We start from the raw sequence: 20,120 nt of genomic DNA, 5'->3' as shown, positions 1-20,120 counted from the left end.
CGGGGTTTGTCCTAGTTTTGACCAGTCTTAGGATGTTAGCAGAGGCTTGAGGGTTATTTGATTGTGATGTTATGATATTTTGATCTTGATCTTTTTAACCCAACCATGGTAATGTGTTTGATATGCTCTATGATGAGTTTGAATGTATTGTTCATTATTTCTTTCTAGTGTTCATGTGTGAAGCTGAGGTGAATGTATCACCTACTTGACTTAACAATTTTTTAGTCCTCAATCAATTGTATTTGGATTGCTTTCCAGTCACTTTTATAGGACTGGGGTGTTTGTATGGTTTGTTCTTAGTGATGTCATGCGATGACATATTGACTTAGCCATTGTGAGTCCTCGATCAATATTTTTGGGATGCTTTCCAGTTGCTCATAGATAATTGATGTGTTATTGTGAATTATTTGTTGATGCTTTCCAATCACTTGTATAGGAATGAGGTGATTTTATATGATTATTGATTTGTGCTTTTATGAGCCTAGGGTAGGTTATCTATATGTAATGTTGGGAAGTGGCTTGCAATGGAGGCTGGGGCCCTAAGTGGTTCCCAGGGTAACCCATTGTAAGTTGTTTAATAAGTGAAAACACTACACTAAATGGGAATAAAATGAACCTAATAAGAGTCTTTGTATTTTCTTGCCTATGCCTTGAGTGCTAGTATAGACTAGGATGGGAGTAAAGAGAACGCTTGGTTGTGACCTTGCATCCATAGTATCCCTTGTCCATACGAGAGGATACTAGTGGCTGCATAGGGATCAATAAGGGGTCGGGGTTTGGAGAGATTGCCAGGGTAACTCTAGCATGATTTGTGAAATGACACTTGCCCGCTTATATAGTAGATTCCCTATGTTTCTTTGTGTGCCTCTGGGTATAGGTGTTGATTTATCTTCGAACCTTTGAGTTAGATTACATTTAAGATTTCCTAGACTTAGAGGGTACTTTTGATTTTTGGATTGATATCATGTTTGGGACTTGAGACTATCCCCTTAGCATGGTGGGAGTGGGCCTTTTTGCGTTACCATGTAGTTGGGTGGTAGTGCTTTTTACTCTTACCATTGAGATCTATCCATTGATACTGTGGTTGGAGTTTCCTTGTATGTATTTCCTTTCATTCTATGTTTTTATCATTATGATAGATTGTTATATCTTATGATGGATATTTATATCTTTTATAATGGATGGTCTCATTTATTGCATTGTACTTTGTATCATGAATCCAATAGGGATGATGTAATTCTATTTTTATAAACGTATATTCTTTTAGCATTTCATACCCTATGAAATGTACAATGGATGATTGAGCATTCTGAATTTTATTACCAAGTGGCATTTGGAATAGATGTATATTATTTGAATGGACTTTGGACTTTTAATTATTCTTTCATGTAGATGTGGCATTTATTAGACTTAGTGTTAATTAAATTTATATGTGACTCAACGTCTTGGGATCCTTAAGGAATGTAATCTTTTATGTTTTCTGATGTATAACTCTTTCTACAAGATCATTTCAAAAGTGTTAACATCTAAACTTCTAAGAATTCTCCCTTTGATCATATCTTAGCAACAAATGGGATTTGTTCCTGGAAGATAGATTTTGGATTCTATCATGATGGTTCCTGAAGTTATTCATTCCATTGAAGCAAGAAAAAGAGAAGGCCTACTTCTTAAGCTAGATCTTTCTAAATCCTATGACCGGGTGGACTGGTCTTTCCTAGGTTTGGTGCTTTAGGCTTTTGGCTTTGATCATAAAGTTTGCAAGCTTATATCTCAGCTTATTTTCTACTTCTTCTCTACCCATTTTGGTTAATGGGGCTCCCTCTGATTTTTTCAAACCTTCGAGAGGTTTAAGAAAGGGAGATCCTCTCTCTCCTATTTTGTTCAATACAATGGCTGAATGGATTGGAAGGTTGATTGAAAAGAATAAATAAGAAGGGAGACTTAGAGGGATTAGGCCTTCCTCTGGGAATGTTTCTTTTACTCATCAGAGATTTGTGGATGATACCATTATGGGAGGGGAAGCTTCTATTAAGGAGGCTAAGGTAGTGAAGGATCTTCTAAATAGTTATATTAGAGGATCAAGCTAGCTTATTAATTGGGAGAAAATTTTTATTTTCTTTGTCAACACTACAAAGGACAAACAAAGGAAAATTGCTAGGATTCTTGGATGTGGAGTGGGTAAGCTACCTTTAAGCTATCCTAGTCTCCCAATGGGTACTAAGCCTCTTGATTCTTTCTAGAATGGGATTATTGATAGGTTTAACAAAAAGTTGGTGGGGTGGAAATGGTCTTCTCTTAGTCAAGTAGGAAAATTTCTTTTGGTTAAGTCCACTCTTCAAAATCTCCTGATGTATGCCCTGAGCCTCTTTGGGATACTGGCTAAGTTTGCTAATAAAATGGAAAAGATTCAGAGAGATTTTTCGTGGTCTAGCCTTAAGGAATAGAAAATATATCCTTTTGTGTCTTGGGATAATGTTTGTCTTCCTAAGAGCTATGGGGGCCTGGGTATCAAGAAATTAAAACATCTCAATAAGACTATTCGAGCTAAACATATTTGGCACATTTTTAATAGTATAGGGGAATGGAGAGATATATTAGTTAAGAAGTATGTTAGAAGGCTTACTCTGTAGTTCTTACTCAATAATGATGATATACTAAATGGGTCTATCATATGGAATGGTATCCTCAAGGAAAGGGACCTAGCCAAAGCTAAGATAAAGTGAAAAGTGGGTAATGGTGATAACATTCTTTTCTAGCATGATAATTGGTTGATAATCCTAATTTTTTAAACAAGTGATGCAGGAGCATCTTGGGTTCTCTTGCAATCCTGCATGTTTGGAGGGATTTTGGTTAAGTGTTGTGGAGCTTGGTAGATACTGGTATTCGACATACACTAGGAGCTTGGCATGGTCTTGGAGCTCGGCATGGTCTTGGTTGCTTGGCATGGTCTTTGGTTGCTTGATATGGTCTAGCCTTGCTTAGGAATATATTGCCTATTACAGACCGTGTAACTAATTTTCCAAAATGAGTTAGAGGATGAAAATTTTAAGGATTGAAGAGGGCCTATATTTCTACCTATGGTTTCAAGTTTGATTTATAACTCCATCAGAGCTAGGAGATATCGTGATTTTACTCAGACATCAGTTTTAGGCATTTAATTGATGTTGTTGGCTAACTTGTGGCATTTAATTTATGTATTTGTATTTAATTTGTGTTCTAGGCTGACTTGTGGCTTATATTGGTATAATTAGGGGTTGTGGGGAAGTCATTAATTATTATTCATCCATCATGGAGAAATGGAGGAGCTTGGAAGAGTGAATTTGGAGAAGAGCTAGTAGTTGTGGCTTGGAAAACAAGGAGATTACTAGGTGGACTTATGAGCACAAGTTGAGATCTTCCTTCGAGGTTTCTACTAGAGTGTGGATCTGGACTAGCTAGGGTTTGGATTGGATCTTGAGGGATCTTGTAGAACTATTACTTGCTTTGTATTTGGTCATAATTAGGAAGGTCTTACAGCCTGACACATTGCATGTAATCAGTTATATTTTATGAATATATTATTGTGATTTGGTATCAAATCTTGCATTATTATTTCCTATTGTTGTGTTTTCACTGTGTGGCTATATAGCTAGGGGCTAGGACATCTCCTTTAGGGATACTTCTACCTTGCACTATGTCAACTAGGTAAATATATGTATTGGGCAATTAAGACTGAAAGTTAGAGACTATAGAACTAACCAGGGTTGGATAGACCTATCTCTCATTTTGAATGATCTCAAGCTTATAATGATAATGTTGAACTTAATGATTCTAAAAATTAAGAGAGATCAATTAATATGGAAAGATAATCCTAATGGATGTTATTTGGTTGCTTTGGGATGTAATTCTCTTTGGAGCTTGAATGAGAAGCCACCTTGGGAAAAAGCCTGGTTACCTGGCCTTACTCCAAAGATTAATATTTTTTTCTGGCTGGTGCTGAAAGATAAAATTCTTACTCAGGAAAATTTGATTAAAAGTAGACATTATGTCCCAAATGATGTATACTATGTAAACATCAAATGGAAACAAATGGAAATGGTCAATCATATGTTTATCCATTTTCATTTTTCAAAGGAAGTTTGGGATAGTATTACTAAGAATTTTGGAGTTAGTTGGTGCAAGCTAGGTAATGTGTTGGACTTCTTTTGTCAATGGAATAGCATGAATAAAGGTACAAATCCGTAGGATTTAAGTACTTGGTCTTTGCCTTTTTTTTGTTGGGGAGTTTGGAAGGAAAGAAACAATCAAATTTTCAAGGATAGAGAGGAACCTGCTTTTGTTTTGGTGGATAAAATCTGTAGTAATATAAACGAAAATTAACAATTTAAAAAGGGGGGAGACATTGAAGATGGTGGTAAGATAAAGGAGAAGGAAAAGGACAGGAAGGCCAAAAGATAGGAGGTAAAATGGATGCTCCCTCATGAGGGATGGCATAAAAAAAAAATTGATGGTGTGACTAAAGGTAACCCTAGTCCTTCAGAATGTGGTGGTATCATTAGAAATTGTTATGGTGGAGGGATTGCAGCTATATCTCACCCTTTGGGATATCAGACTAACCACTATGCAAAAGCCAATGCAACTCTCCACACGGTGAAATTAGCTTTAGATATGGGAGTTAAAAAAATATGGTTGGAGAGGGATTCAAATAACATCATAAGGTGTATTAAAGGGATTACCCAACCAGAATGGACCATAGCTAATATAATTGAAGAAATTTTTTCTATTCTTGGCAATTTTGATAGATTCCATGTCAGCCATGAATACAAGGAGGAAAAATCTATGGCAGATTGGTTTGCTAATGAAATAGTTAAGCTAGAAAAGGTGATGATTTGGAACTCGCGCAGGGACATCCTAGAAGATGTGAAAAGCCATATTGAGCTAGGAAGAATGCAAGGCGGTATGAGGGATATCTAAAGTTAATTATTGATATTAATGCGAGTAAGGATTTGAGTAATTGTAATAATGGTGATTATAGAAGACAAATTTAGATGATGTTATCGATGTCAAATCAACACGTTTCTTGCGTCAATTTGTTTCTTCTTCTTTACCATTTTCGAGGAAGAGAAAGACAAATCGACGATTATCAAAGAGGCTTCCATAAGGGTTTTCAAAGCTTTGAGAAGGGTAATTAGAGGATGGAGTTTATGATAATCATTAGTGCTGAGAATTCTACAATGGTGGGGGAAAGAAGTAGGACATAACTGGTTGGAGAGGCAGACAAATGGAAACAAAGTGATAAAGTCTAGGAGAAGTTAGAGATGAGAGATATAGCCAATTATATTGCTAAACTTCATGGTTTTGACCCTGTAAACACTACCAGTATGGTAAATTCTTGGAAGAATAGGAGGATTAAAGGGGTGGGGTTTTTTTTTAGGTGATTGAGGATATCATTGCTCATGTAACTAAAATTTTGATTGAGGGGTTGAAGTTTTATAGAGATAAGAAGGTGTCAACAAACACTGTGAAGGACTTTACAAAGAATATAGAGGACAGAAAGGAATTGGCTAAGAGTGAAACTTACTACAAAATGGACTCTATCAAGAAAGTATGGAGTTATGTTTTGAGGGCTATTATAGAGTATATATCTTTGGACACTAGATTTGATAGAGTAAGAACTCACCATTTTGTTTTACTCAATCATTTTCGCTATGGTGTCAAGGTTTCTTTCCCTTTTTATTTATATACTTCCATGTGTAAGGGTATTTCTGGGCACAAGAAAAAGCCCTCTTTTAATCTAGCCCTGCATGAGGGGTTAATGCTATTGATATATGAGCATTTCAAGGCTCAAACTAGAAGCAAAACCCTCACCCAATTTGTGGATGTTTCTATGGAAATAGGAATTTTTGGCTTCTCGTCTGACTTGGAGGATATTCAGAGTATTAGTTTGGAGGATGAAAAAGATAGCATTTCATCTGGTAAGAAGGCCAAGGCTAAGGAGAAGAAATTTCCCTCATCAACAAAAACCCCATGTAAGAAAAGCCCTAGAGAGCTAGGGTCAAAAACTTCAGGTCAAGGAGATGAAGATTACAATGAAGAAGGCAAGGATATGAATACTAATGATGAGAATGATGAAGATGAGGATAATAAGGAGGTGTTGATGACTAAAAAATAGAAGAGGTCCAAAGAGAAGGATTCTAAGGGGAATTTAGATTATGGGCCGAAGATCTCTACCATTCCTCTTTCCCCTATTCATCCTCAAGAACAAGACAAGGAGAAGAATGATGGTGAGAGTGGAGAGGTGGTAATTAAAGACAGGTGCATGACCTAGAAAAATTTCAAAGTTAGAACTTCCAAAATGAGTATTGTCAGAGAGGTAATGAACCCCCAAATTCTCAAAGAAAAGAAGGGTCAACTCTAGATGGAGGATCTCATTGATCCAACCATGGTGACCATTACAGATAATGCACGGGAAATAAGCATGAATTTGCTTAATAATGCTAGAAATAGTATGAATGAAAATTTCAGGTCAATAAAATGGCTATACCATGAATTAGAAGAGTTCAAAGAAAGAATGGGTCAGCTAGAGAACAAAAGGAAGAAGCCAAATAATGGTGATTTGAATGATCAGGGGGAGTGCCTTAGCTTGGCAGAAAAGAGAATTTAGAATTTGGAAAATTACAACCATAATCTGGCTAATCAAATGAATTCCATTCTAACTTCCATAAATGATAACATCTCTTCCCTTGCCGGTATGTTGAAAGCCAGAGGTTTACTAGGTGAAAATGAGGAAAAGGATAGAACTAGAGACAGAATGGAAGAGGACATGACGATAAACATTACCTTCAATAGCATGGATCAGACTAGTCAGAAGAAGTAAGAGTATATTGCTAAGGAGTTACACAAAGCCTATGAAGTAGCGGAAATGATGCAGGAACTTGAGAGAAAGACAATGGAATAACTTAAGTTTTTCCTTTCCTATCTTTTGGACTATTAGACTACTATAGTTTTTTGATAGTTGGCTTTTTGTCTGTCTGTTGTTCTGGCTTTTTCCTTGTCTATTATACTAGCCTTTTGGTTAGTTGTTGTTCTTTGGCTAGGCTTTTGTTGCTTATTATTAGCCATTTGAAATGTTTTAACTTGTGGGTTTCAGGATCCCTGTAAAACCTATTTTTCTTATCAAAAACTACCAAGTAACAACAATAAACAACTAAATCAATGACCTAATCAATGATTAAAATAGTTCAGTCATAAATTTGGTTGGGAGATAAATGTCTGGCAATAAACTACCATTGGTCACGTGATCAAAATTAGTCACATATCTACAATTTTTAGTTGTTTATTTAGTAGTATGTTGTTGTTTTTGTACTAGCGCATGAACCCTTACACTTCCTTGGGTTTCTACCTAACACATAGAATACCCAACCCTACAATGCCCAAATAATACAAAATGCACTTCCTTGGGATCCTACCTAACACATAGAATCCCAACCTAACAATGCCCACAAAGTACAAAAGATACTTTCTTTGGGATCCTACCTAACATGTAGAATTCCCAACTTGGCAATGCCCAATGATATAAAAAGGAGGTATCTAGTGCAGCCATGAAACATACTACTTCCCACACATGTCCAAGTAGCACTAATCATGGATGTGGCAGGGAGATGAAACATGGGCAAGCATATCAAATAAACATATACTCATAGATTTGGCCAAAGCATTTTTTTAGTACTAGTATTATACTAGTAGGTAGAGTGAAAAAGGAAAGCATCACTTCTACCCCTCTCTATTTCTCCACATTCGACACCCACGCCGGGAGGTAAGATTTCCAAAAAATTAAAAATAAATGAAAAAGGAAGAATGATATGTTCTTCACAATATACTCCCTTATACATCCTATTATTGCTCCACACTGAACATGATAGATGACATCATTTCAAAATACAAGACTAGCATCATAAAAGTACACACCCTAGCCACCTCAAGATCAAATAAATCTTGAAATAAAGATTCACAATTCTCAAATCAAAATCGAATAAGGAGGCACAAAACTAATAAAATAAAAGTGAACAAGTCATGGTAGATAGCTCACATAATAAATTGGTGGCTGGGTGGTCAAAAGATTTTTTTTCAAGCTAGCCCCTCATCACATCAAAGTTAATGAAAACTGAACATAATCAAATGAAAACCCAATTCACATAAAGAACAATGACTCTAACTAGTCACCAAGAGGGAGTAGATGTTTAATGACACCTTGTATCCAAGGACCGCTAAGAACATAACCAAACTTCACATGCATGAAATACAATTTATCTTGATAATCATACATTTGTAAATGCATAATGGAATATGCAATACTTTTTCTAAAAAAATCCATGTTCTTCCTACTTATATTATACTAGGTTACACAGTGAACCACATAAATTTGGCACAAAAATAATTCTTGCACCACATGTGCATCACATGCTAATTACACAATAAAAGACATTTTTCTTTTCTATCACAAGCCAAGTCTTGACTTGGTAGGTACTCATAGTGTAATGCAAAAGTCACCATCATTTGATTATCTCAACAATTAAGATAAATTCACACTCTTATTGCATCATACATGCAAGAAATAAATACTTCAAGTATAATACATCAATATGCATATTATACCATCACATAATTTAAATCAAAATAGAATCATAACCATATGAGGTACGCAAATTACCAATCATAATCAAAAAATAATTTCAGAGGCGATTTTCAAACAACGATATCTCCCTCATACAAACTCCTTTTCTCAAGAAATTTTTTTTTGGGGGCTTGAATTTCACAATCTACACAGTGGTGTAGGTGATTTTGAATCTTTGTCTCTGAATTTTTCTGAAAATTGCAAATCCCATTTTCTGCAACTTTCAAGGCTCTACTTGGACACATTTAGTAACATTTTTAGGTGCAATTTTTTTTGAAAGTGCATGATTTTTCCTCTACTTTCTAGATCTATAATCAGATTTTAGTGATTTGGAGTGGGCATATCACTTTTAGAAATAGGTCTTTTTTGGCTATATTTGCACTTGGTGAATACTTGGATTTCAATTTTCTTAATTGAGTTAGTAATTTGAAGCAGTTATCAGTTTATTTCAGTCATCATTTGATTTCAATGTGAGTTTTTAAAAAGTTCCATTACTCACTCCATATAACTACCACGAATGGAAACAATTAGTTTATAATCAATTGATGAGTATTGGATTTCTTAGAATGATTCTTGGATAGGATCTAGTACCAGCTACAGGTGTTGTAGAAAGAAGGAAATAGTTTGATAGAAGAGATAAAGCACTTGGCTCTCTTAGATCTACCATCTCCAATGATTTGTTAAATCATATTGCATCTTGCACACATCCTCATGATGCCTGGACTACATTGGAAGGAATTTTTGGTAAACCTAATAGAATAAGAAAATTCAAATTGGAGAATGAGCTTATAGGTCTAAATCCATGTGATTTTTACAATATTCAAGAATTTTTCTCTAAGTTCAATTCCATTAAATTGGAGCTTTCTAATTGTGGCATTACTAAAGATGATGAGCAATTGATATTATCTATTCTTTTCAAGCTAGGTCCTAAATATTCAATCTTTGTTTTCACATTCTATGCTACTATGGATGCTCTTGGTATTGCACACAAAATATCTTCTCTTGATAAATTTGCAGCTTAGCTCACAAGGGAACAAGCAAAGTTATCACACATGGGTCAATTGAAGCCTTTAAAGCATCAAGCATTAGTTGCAAATGACTCCTCTCCAAAGGCTCCCAAAGGAAAGGGAAACAAACAACACAAGGATCTTAAGAAACATGACAAAGGTGACGACTCTCCTTCACAACTTAATGTTGAATACAAGTCCTCTTCAAGAGAGGAAACATCTAGAAGAAAGAGATAAATGTGTTTATTGCAAAAATTTAGGACATGATGAGCATAAATGTTTCCATAAGAAGATTGATGACCTCACTCATATTCTTCAAAAGAACAATATCCAGTTGCCCTCATCAGTACCTTCCCCTTCTTTTGAATATCAAGTAGCTGCTACATTTGAATCATCATCCAAAGGTAAAGGACAAGCACTCATTTCTTCCACACATCCTGAGCAAGGTAAATGGCTTCTTGATTCAGGTGCATCACATCATATGACATCTTCTATGGATATATTTTCTATTGAGTCTTGTACTTCTCCACCTATATTCATGGGTAATAATACATACATGAAGGTTTGTGGGAAAGGTTATATTCCTATGGGACAGGGTACATTTAATGATGTTTTTTTTGTACCATCCTTGACCACTAATATTCTTTCCATTTACCAAATTACTCATGGGGCACAAGGTTAAATTGTTGAGTTCACTCCTAATTATGTCTATATTAGGGACATGGAGACTGGAGATGTCATAGCTATGGGATTTTTTGATCATACATCATGCTTATATTCTTTTGCACATTTTGTTGATAATGATGATGATATTCATGATGTACCTAACCCTTTATCAAGGGTGAATAATTCATGTGAGAATAATATTGGACACTTGAATCATTTTTTTCTTGATACAAGTGTTGAACTTCCTACTCCTCCACCTCTTGCTTCTTTAGACATGAGTTCTACTATTTAGTAGGATGATCTTTATGCTTTAGATCTTGTAGTGTGGGATGAATTCCTGGATGCTCTTTCAGATGAGTCTCATAATGCAGATTTAGTTAATACATCTAAGGGCATTTCTCTTCGAGATTCTTTTTCACCTTCTTTGGAGATTGAATTTCCCAAATCTGCATTATGAGACTCATCTGAAAGAGCATCCAGGAATTCATCTCACACTGCAAGATCTGAAGCATAAAGATCATCTTGCTGAATAGTAGAATTCGTGTCTGAAGAAGCAAGAGGTGGAGAAGTAGGAAGTTCAACACTTGTCTCAAGAACAAAATGATTCAAGTTTCCAATAGGTACCACCTACCCACCTCATGGATGAGCACACTATCTGAGTATGTGACATAGATTTTTTGTAGTATAAGGTCCAATGGGACAAGTTCTCTATTGACAGTACTACATAGGAGGATGTTGATGATATGCATCAGTCCTTTCCACATCTTTTTACATAGATTAGTACTTTTATATGCTTTTTTAGTTTATCTCATGTTATGATGATCTTTTAGATTTTGATGGACATCAAGTTGATGTCTCTTCCTAGTGGGGAGGGATTTCATGACTCACTTTTCGACTTGCTATTTTTTAGGACTTAGTATGTGTTTGACACTTTTGAATTAGACTATGTTTGGCTATGTTATGACTCAACTCAAGTTGAATACATTATATATTTTTATTAGACCTAGTTAGTCATTATTATGTTAGTCATTTTATGTTTGATCTTATGAGTTAGCAACATGATGGTTAAAGTTTTGGTTGTATTCACATGTGTATATCTTATGGTGGATGATATAAATGATTTATTCAAAATTAAGTTCAAATTTGTATTTATAAGAATGATATTTTTTTTAATTCATATTATCTAAATGTAAATGAGATTATGAATTTTGATAAGAGATATTGATTTAAAGATGATATTTATTTATCATGATGATGACAATACTGACACAATGGGTGATGTCGAGTTTGTGAGTGTGTAGGTATTGAAGGCGGAATAGTGGTTGAGGTAGAGGAGTTTATCTCCTCGATAGAGTTGGTATGGGATTGATTGGTGTATGCACACACACACACACACACATAATTATTTTATTTTTTATTAAATCTATTATCTTTTGATTATAAAGTTAGTTCAATTTAGTAATTAAGTTAAGAATAGAATGATGAATTAAAGTGTGGATTTGTTTATTTTCTAATGTAGTGGAATAAAATATATATGTATAAATATGAAGTAAAAAGAACTTCATTTATTATTAGTAATTAGTAGTTTTCAAATTTGAAATTCGTGGTTGGTTTAGATATAATTAAGTTTAATAGAACAAAAAGTTTTAAACACTCCAAAGCCAAATAGGAGTCAAAATCATTTATCAGTAGGTAGTGGAAATTTATGATTGGAGACTTTCATTTATTAACCATTATGTTAGCTGCATAAAGTGGGGAGAAGTCATTCAAAGGAGGAGATTAGTAGTAGTTGAAAAAAAAAGATTTGGGGAAGGAGGAAAGAGAAGTGTAATTGCAATTTGGAATAGGGATATTAGCAACAAGTTAAGAGAACCATTTCAATCTTTGGGTTCCAAATTTCTCTTCTAAAAAAATGAGTTGATTGTTATAAGAGCATTATGTTTAAAACTTATAGTTATTTTGATTTTTTAGACTAATCCGTTACTTGAAGATTAATTAAGTTAGTAATTTAAGACTAATTAGTTGGTAACCTAGAATAATTACCCTAATTAGGGTTTAGTGGAAAGGTTACATTCCTAAGATTTTAAAAGATAAAATATTTCAAGTCATTTATTTAGGTTCTAAAATGATCCTAGAGGACAAATTTAATGTAATCCAAGTGCCCAAGGGGTATGTATGGGTTGGGAACCTTTTCCACCCTTCTAGACCCTTTTGTTGACTTTTATGACCCCTTAAATATCCCATTTTCCCTTTAGTGTGATAATTGAACATCTCCATGATGTTAGTCAAGTTTACACTTCTCCTAAAAAGTTGTCTTAATGTTGGGATCAAGTGGGAAGACCCTAGAAGGCTTAAGTCATGTCTAGAGTTATTGTCATTCTAGGTGTGAGTTTAGAAGCCTATTTAGTTTTTATTTTGAGGGTTGAAGGTTGTTCACCCATTCTCTACATTTGGAGAGAGTCAAGCTTGGATTTCAAGAGGAAGAAGGATTAGCTCTTCTCAAAAACTACATTTCCATAACCTTTGTGAAGGTAGGATCCTTCATGGCCTTTTTCTTCATGCTTTGTTTTTATTTTCTTAAGTAAAACTCTTGCATGTGTGCATATTTCATATGTGTGATAAAACATTTGAGGGGTGGTTTATTATGGGTTTCTTATTTTTTTTCCTTTCATGTTTTCCTTTTTTTTTGTGGGGAAAATTGTTAAGGGTGTGTTGGCATTACTCACCCTCGGATAGGGCAAAAGTGGTCATGTATAGGAGGAGGGCCTTAGTTGGACTCTAGGTCAGTGTAGAGTCTCTCTTCATAATGAGGAGAGGGAGAAAGTAAGGCGTTATGGGCCCTTACTTGTCAATACAAACTGGTTTTTGTTTGGGGAGATAAGGAGAGAAAGAATGGAAGTTCATTGTGATTATTAGTCTCAGAAGAGGCATATGTTTGGTATTTGTGATTAACATCTCCTACCCTAGAAAAATCCACCTTCTCCCTAGTCTTGGTTCAATATGGACCTGTTGTGCAAGCCTTGGATAGGATTAGTTGTTAATTGTGTCAATATGATTGAATCTGATTGTCACTCGGTCAATTTTGATTCTCCATGGTTATCCTTATGTAAATTTGCAAATTACTTAATTGATACCTTGATATGAAGCAAAACTAGATTAAGATTTTTTTTGGTGTTCTTGAGTTCATTGTTATTGAGACTTGTCCTTGGAAAATATGATCCTGATGTATAAAATTTGGTAGTAGAAATGAAAACATGTTAAATGGATTTCATGGTAAATCCCTTGAAAATAGATTGGTTTAGGATGAAAGCAAAAATATAGTGTTTCACAATTCATTGCTAACTTTATATATGTAATGACAACAATATCGATTTTCTTCCCTAATTCTTACCCAATTGAGTCTTTGAATCAGGTTTTTAATAAAATGATAGTTCCTTATAGGAAAAAAGTTTCATTGAATTATTGTAATGTTTCAATAGTTCTCTCATAATTGTGATTATTGTTAGTGAGCGGAAATAATAGATGCAGATGCCAAATATTGATTTGTATCATATTGAAAATTCATCCCCTTGTAATTGGTGTCAATCATGAAAGAATAAAGGAATGTTTTATTAAGCATTAGTCATAATATTGTATGAAGAAATCAAAATGAATTGAGGAAATATTTACTTGAGTTCATTAATCGAATTCTATGTTTGAAATGGTGCACTTCCCTATAATTGCACCTTAATTTTAAATATAATATTTAAATGTTAGACTAATATGTTTATAACCATTTTGGAACCCCATAAAGAAATAGAAATATACCATATAAATAGACCTAGGTTCATACATTTACTACAAACCCATTTTTTTAAAAAGGCTCTCACAAAAATATTTTCCAAAAAAAAAGCACCTACAGCATGTTGTCTTTTGTATGGGAAAATATTTAATTTTCAAAAGTATATGGCAATTCATATTTTGAGGTTTGTTATTATATTTATAAAATCCTAAAAAAAGAATACATCTATGTTATTAAACATTTAAATTTAACACCTATAATATTCTACCCTCTCCCTCCTCACCTAACAAACTTTACAACATACCTCTCCATGTTTAAATCAATAAAAAAAATATAAAAAAAATTTCCCTTGCATGGGTTCCAAGATGATGACATCACCCCCCGTCTTCTAAACATTCCCACTTGAGTTTGTATATGACTTTTGGTCAGCAAAGCAAGTCAAAAAAAAAAAATACAAAAAATAAATAAAAATTCACACTTACCTTTTTACCTTTCATCCTCCCTTGCTTTATTCAACATGGGATATTTTGTTCATAACAAGTGGGGGGGACAAGGCCACTACCTTGGGCAGCAAAATAAGACCTTGGTCAGCATGGGAATTCCTTGAGTAATGGGAGGATAGGGATAGGTGTTATATGTTGATAGGTAGTTAGTTAGTAGTTAGTTTTAAACTAGCAATCACACCTTAGTGTGCAATAGGTACGCCGTATTTTGGTGTAATTTTTTTTGCTTAACTAATACAAATGAGACATTTTATTTGTTCTTCATATTTAATACAATATGTTTGGTAATCAACAAGCACTTTGATAATTAGGCGGGAGAGTGAAAGTGGCAAATATTAATGTGGAGGACTCTCCACACCTTTCTCTATATCCTTACTATCTATCTTTCTTACTCTTCCCTCTACACCTTGCCCTCTTTCTATCCTTATCTCTCCCTATATCTTCCCTCCTCTCTCTCCATATCCATATTTATCTATCAATCTCCCTCCATTTCACTCTCCATTTTTATCTCACTATCTCTCCTCTCTCCCTCTATATATCTCCCCCTTTCTATTTTCTAATATCCCTTTACTTATCCTTGTTATCTCTCTATCAATATATTTCGCTATTTATATCTCTTCCTATCTATCTCTCCCTCTCCATGTATCCCTTTCTATCTCCCTATTTATCTTACTATCTTTACCTCTTGATGGATCTCTAACTCTTTATCCATTTTTCTTCTATCCTTTCACTCTATATCTATCTAGACATATGTCCCTCTATATATCCATCCATCTCTCCTCATTCTATGTGTGTGTGTGTGTCAGTCTCCATCTCCACACCTCTCTTTATCTCCTTACTCTCTCCTTCTCTTCCCTCTACATCACCCACTCTTTATTTTCCCTACTCTCTCTCTCTCTCTCTCTCTCTCTCTCTCTCTCTCTCTCTCGTGTCTCCTCTATAAATATTTTCTATATAGTATTAATTTAATTTATATCAAGACATTAGATTCTACAATCTATATTAATTACAATAGGCTTTGGATTCAACTATTCAAATTTTATTTGCCTCAAATAATGTTTCAAATCATACTCAATGAACCACCCTCAAGAAATTGTATCAAGTTGACTTGTACAAATCTAATAGTATTATTTTTATATCTATCTTTACTTCTTTCTTCCAATCTATCTCCCTCCCTTGTTTGTATCTCCTTACCTTTCCTAACCCTCTCTCCCTCTATACACATATTTTCTCTCCCTGCTTTGTCTCTATCTCCTTACCTCTCCTCACTCCCTCTTCCTACATATGTAGGCTTTCTTTCCCCCTCCTTTGTTTCTATATCCTTACCTCTTGATCTCACCCCCTTTCCTACATATGTATCCTTTCTATCTCCCTCCTTTATCTCTATCTCCTTACCCCTCCTCACCCCCTCTCTTTACATATGTATCCTATCTCTATGTATATCTATCTATCCCACTCTTCGTCTCTCTGTTACTTGTTTCTAACACATTTTTATATCTCTCATTCTCACCCTTTCTACCTCTATATTTATCTCTCCCTCTCCTTGTCCCCTCCCCCCCCCTCTCTCTCTCTCTATATATATATATATATAATTCTGAATTTTTTTAAATATTAAATATATATAATTAAATCATTAAATGACATATTTTCTCCGATTTCGGTTCTATTATTAATTATGTTGATTTAAGAACATATTGTTTGTGAAGCTTCCCTCTTCAAAAACTTGCACTTGGTGGATTGTTTGTAAAATATGCTACTCACTCTTAATAAAAAAGTAATGTTCGACTATATATGAATAATGGTAATGTAGAGTTTAGGTGGGTTTGTAAAGATGGTATGGGTGTGGGTTGTGTCTGGCCATTCTTTCGCTTCATTTGGATGAAGAATGATTCAATTTGAATCATTTTTTGGCTGCATAAAATGAAAAGATCTTCTTCCCCATTCATTCTTGAAGACCATTTATCTGCCTATCTTAAGGCCATGCTTTCATCTGATTCAAGTTGAATCATGTTTTTGCTACATAAAATACAAATATTTGTCTTCATATAAAATGTAGACAGCGTAGACAACCAAAGGCGGTGGAGCAGCGGAGGCATCTCTGGTGCATTATTGCCGTCGCACATTGCCGAGAGCGAGGCTTCCACCATTCTTGCTGGAAAAAGCATCTCCTCTCAACGCCACTTCCGTCGCTCTCTTCTCTGTCTACATAACAAACCACACGCTCTCTGACCACATTGCTGCAGACGTCTTTTGTACGTGCACAAAAGTTGATTTAGAGTAGAAATTAGTCTCCAACCTATCTGATTTCAAGAGCTACAATGATAACAAAGCTGAAAGAGCAAAGATCGTCAGTTCGAATTCGTCGCCCTTCATTAGTTTGAATTCGCTGCCCTTCTGGAAGATCAAAGAGTTTGAGGAATACATATCGTCTGGATATATTCGGTGTCCCTCAGGTAGCACACGCTTCACGGATGGGGAAGGAAGAGTAGCTGAGCCAGAGAGTGAAAGTGAAGAAGACTTCTCTCTACGTGCGCCCCAGTGGAGACCTGGAACACCTTTGTTCCGTCTGAGGCAGGGGAACTGTTGATGTAGACGAAACTACAGCAGGTTTTGTAGATGATAGATTTTTTAATGTGTATTGTATGATATATTGGAGATTATAGAGTTATACCTCACAAACCAAGGCTCCTTAGGAGCTTCAATAAATAACATATTTCTATATATATCTGTGAGAAGTATTTAAAAAATAGCGAAATTGTGTGGTTTCTTATGTGGGTTTTCCTCTCTGAATTTAAATCTCGGCGGTAGGGGATTTTCACCAGTTTTATCCTGGAAGAGAGGAATTCTGCATATCTTATTGTAATTTTTGAAAGCTGCGGTGATTAATTAATGGGTTATGCAATTGCGGATTACGATGCGAATATCAACATAAAACTTGCAATTTGTGTGTAATTTTTTAACAAATTTGAAATCTGTTTGCGCGTTAAGCTTACACAACGGTGCTAAGTTCAATTCCCTTCCAAATGCGGAAAACAGGATTGGGTTTCTGTTCCAAATATGCCGAGTATTGTCAAGCAATTTTTTTTGAAAATGGAATAGCCTTTTAAATAAAAGTAAAATTAGAGCTCTATTTCATGGAAAGAGTACAGACGTACATTTCGACCACGCAGTATAGGTGTTGGTCTGTTGTTTTGCAATTGATGTCACGTGAAGCTTTACTTTATAAATAACTTTGCCTCAATTAGTCTATGCCCAATCCATCTGTCTTCTCAAGAGCTATAGGCGATGGCGCTCTATGCCTACTCAACAAAATTAGGTGGGAATCGAAGAGAACTATAGTTGGCCTAGAAATCTGTACGAATTCTCCACAATCCTGACCAGATCACCTCTTCTTTTCAAAGTTTAGGCAGAGGTTTCTATTGTTTCAATTGCCTTACGTTTCGTAAGACAACCTGGTAATTTCATTTTCCGTATTCTGACTCTCTGAAGATTAAATGCCCATTTCTATGGTCGTCCATTATGTATAGATTGATGTCAGCCGTTGATCGATTAAATGAGCTTCTCCATCTCATATAAGGGAAAGGTGGACCTTTTTTTTGTTGAACAGTGAAAAGGTAAGATCTACGTTACAAATCTTCTCAATGGCAGTCATTCGCTCTCTTTGATTGTCTACCGTTGGATGTCAAACTGAACCTCTCAACTTCATAGAGGAAACGCCTACGACGTAACTAGCATGTTAGTTGATAGGTTAGTAAATAATTTAGAATTAAATTTGCATTAATAAAGTTAGCATGTAGTCCCTTTTTTTTTAATATTATTATTTTAGAATTAATATAAATGTTAGTATTATGTTACTAAGGATAAGTATAGGAGTAATAAAGGTAATTTTCTTTTTTTAAAGAGTTTTACTAAGTTTTGGATTAGGAGAACTGATAGGACATTGTAATTGTAGATTTACATTTGAATATATATTAGATGTAATTGATTGTTTTAATATGTATGGGTTATTAATCTTTCGATGTAATATTAAAGTTGAAATAGAGATAGGTTTATTCGGAAGTGGTATAATGTTTCATTATATGAGTGAAGGTATAATCAAATTTATCATAGAGTATTGATTTAATTATTATATTATTTGAACTAAATTCTTAATTAAATTTAATTCTTAATGTTATTAATGTTTTGGTTATTAGGTGTTACCAAGTTAGTTAATATTAATATAACAATCTAAGTGTTATAAGTCATAGTTGACTAGATAACTTGTTTAGGTTATTGGGGTTATGTTTTAAAATGATGTGAATGTTGTAAATAAATCAAATGATGAATTAAAGTATGATTATAAATGAGATCAAGTACTTAGGGGATAGACCAACTTATGATACATGATGCAAACTGCTTCACCTAGGAGATTGAATCGACACACCAAATGAATATAAAAAAACTTGATAACCTAAAAGAACATATGAAACTTTATGAACTAAAATAACATGACTTATGGAAGGGTCAAATTAAAGTTGACTTAGTCAACAATTAGGATTTAGTCAACCCAAACTTGGTGTTTCTATAACACAATGACTTGAGTGTCCCGAACATGTATAGTATGGTCAGAATGTCAACTCTGCATCTGATTGAAAATAACTAAAACTCACTCCAATGCTTGGTCAACCTTCCATAACTTTCAAGGTAACATGTATTAAGCATAGTGGTTATTTAACTTTAAAAAAAATTATTGTTGTGTTTTTGCCCTGATTTTTGGGCATGACTCTCTCTCTCTCTCTCTCTCTCTCTCTCTCTCTCTCACACACACACACACACACACACACACACACACACACACACACACACCCCTAAATCATAATCCTTCTCTATTTCTATCTCTTCTCCTCCCTCTCTAATGCCTCTCGCTGGAACTCCCTCCCTAATCTCCCTCCCTCTCTCTCTCTCTCTTGTGATGTGGAGCCTAATCAGACTCGGAGGTTTATTCAATGTGGTTTCTCTCCAAATTATTTCTATAGGGGTTTGGGGGTAGTGCCCCCAAGATGGGGTTAATCCCAGTATAGGGTGGGGTGGAGGGGCAATGCCCTCATGGGGGTTTTCAAGCCAAAAAATAACCTTATATTATAAAAGGCATCGATTGCTATTTTTCTATTGGATGACTTATTTTGGCCCTAATTTTATAAGTGGTAAAAGGCTTTTATAAAATGTCTTAGGGTTAGGGATTTCATAATGTATGGTGATATTGTAGCTTCTTGTAGTGGTATTGAGTTGTAAGGGATTGTAGATTGTAATCATTGGATAATAATAATATTGGACTTTCATTTGGTGGACGTAACCCAGAGATTGGGTGATCCAAGTTAAATCTTTGTGGCTTGTGTTCTCTTCTGTGCAATCTATTATTTTCTAATATTGGTTATTTTTGCATGTAACTGGTATTTTATGTCTATGGTTAATCCTAACATTTCTTTCTCCCTCTCTCTCTCTCTCTCAATATTTTTAGCTACTAATAGTTG

Source organism: Cupressus sempervirens, chromosome 11, assembly GCF_028749045.1.
Source record: "Cupressus sempervirens isolate cs-2001-9-10 chromosome 11, ASM2874904v1, whole genome shotgun sequence".
Lineage (NCBI taxonomy): Eukaryota > Viridiplantae > Streptophyta > Pinopsida > Cupressales > Cupressaceae > Cupressus > Cupressus sempervirens.
The sequence above is the reverse complement of the archived record's forward strand: the minus strand, read 5'-3'. Positions refer to the sequence as shown.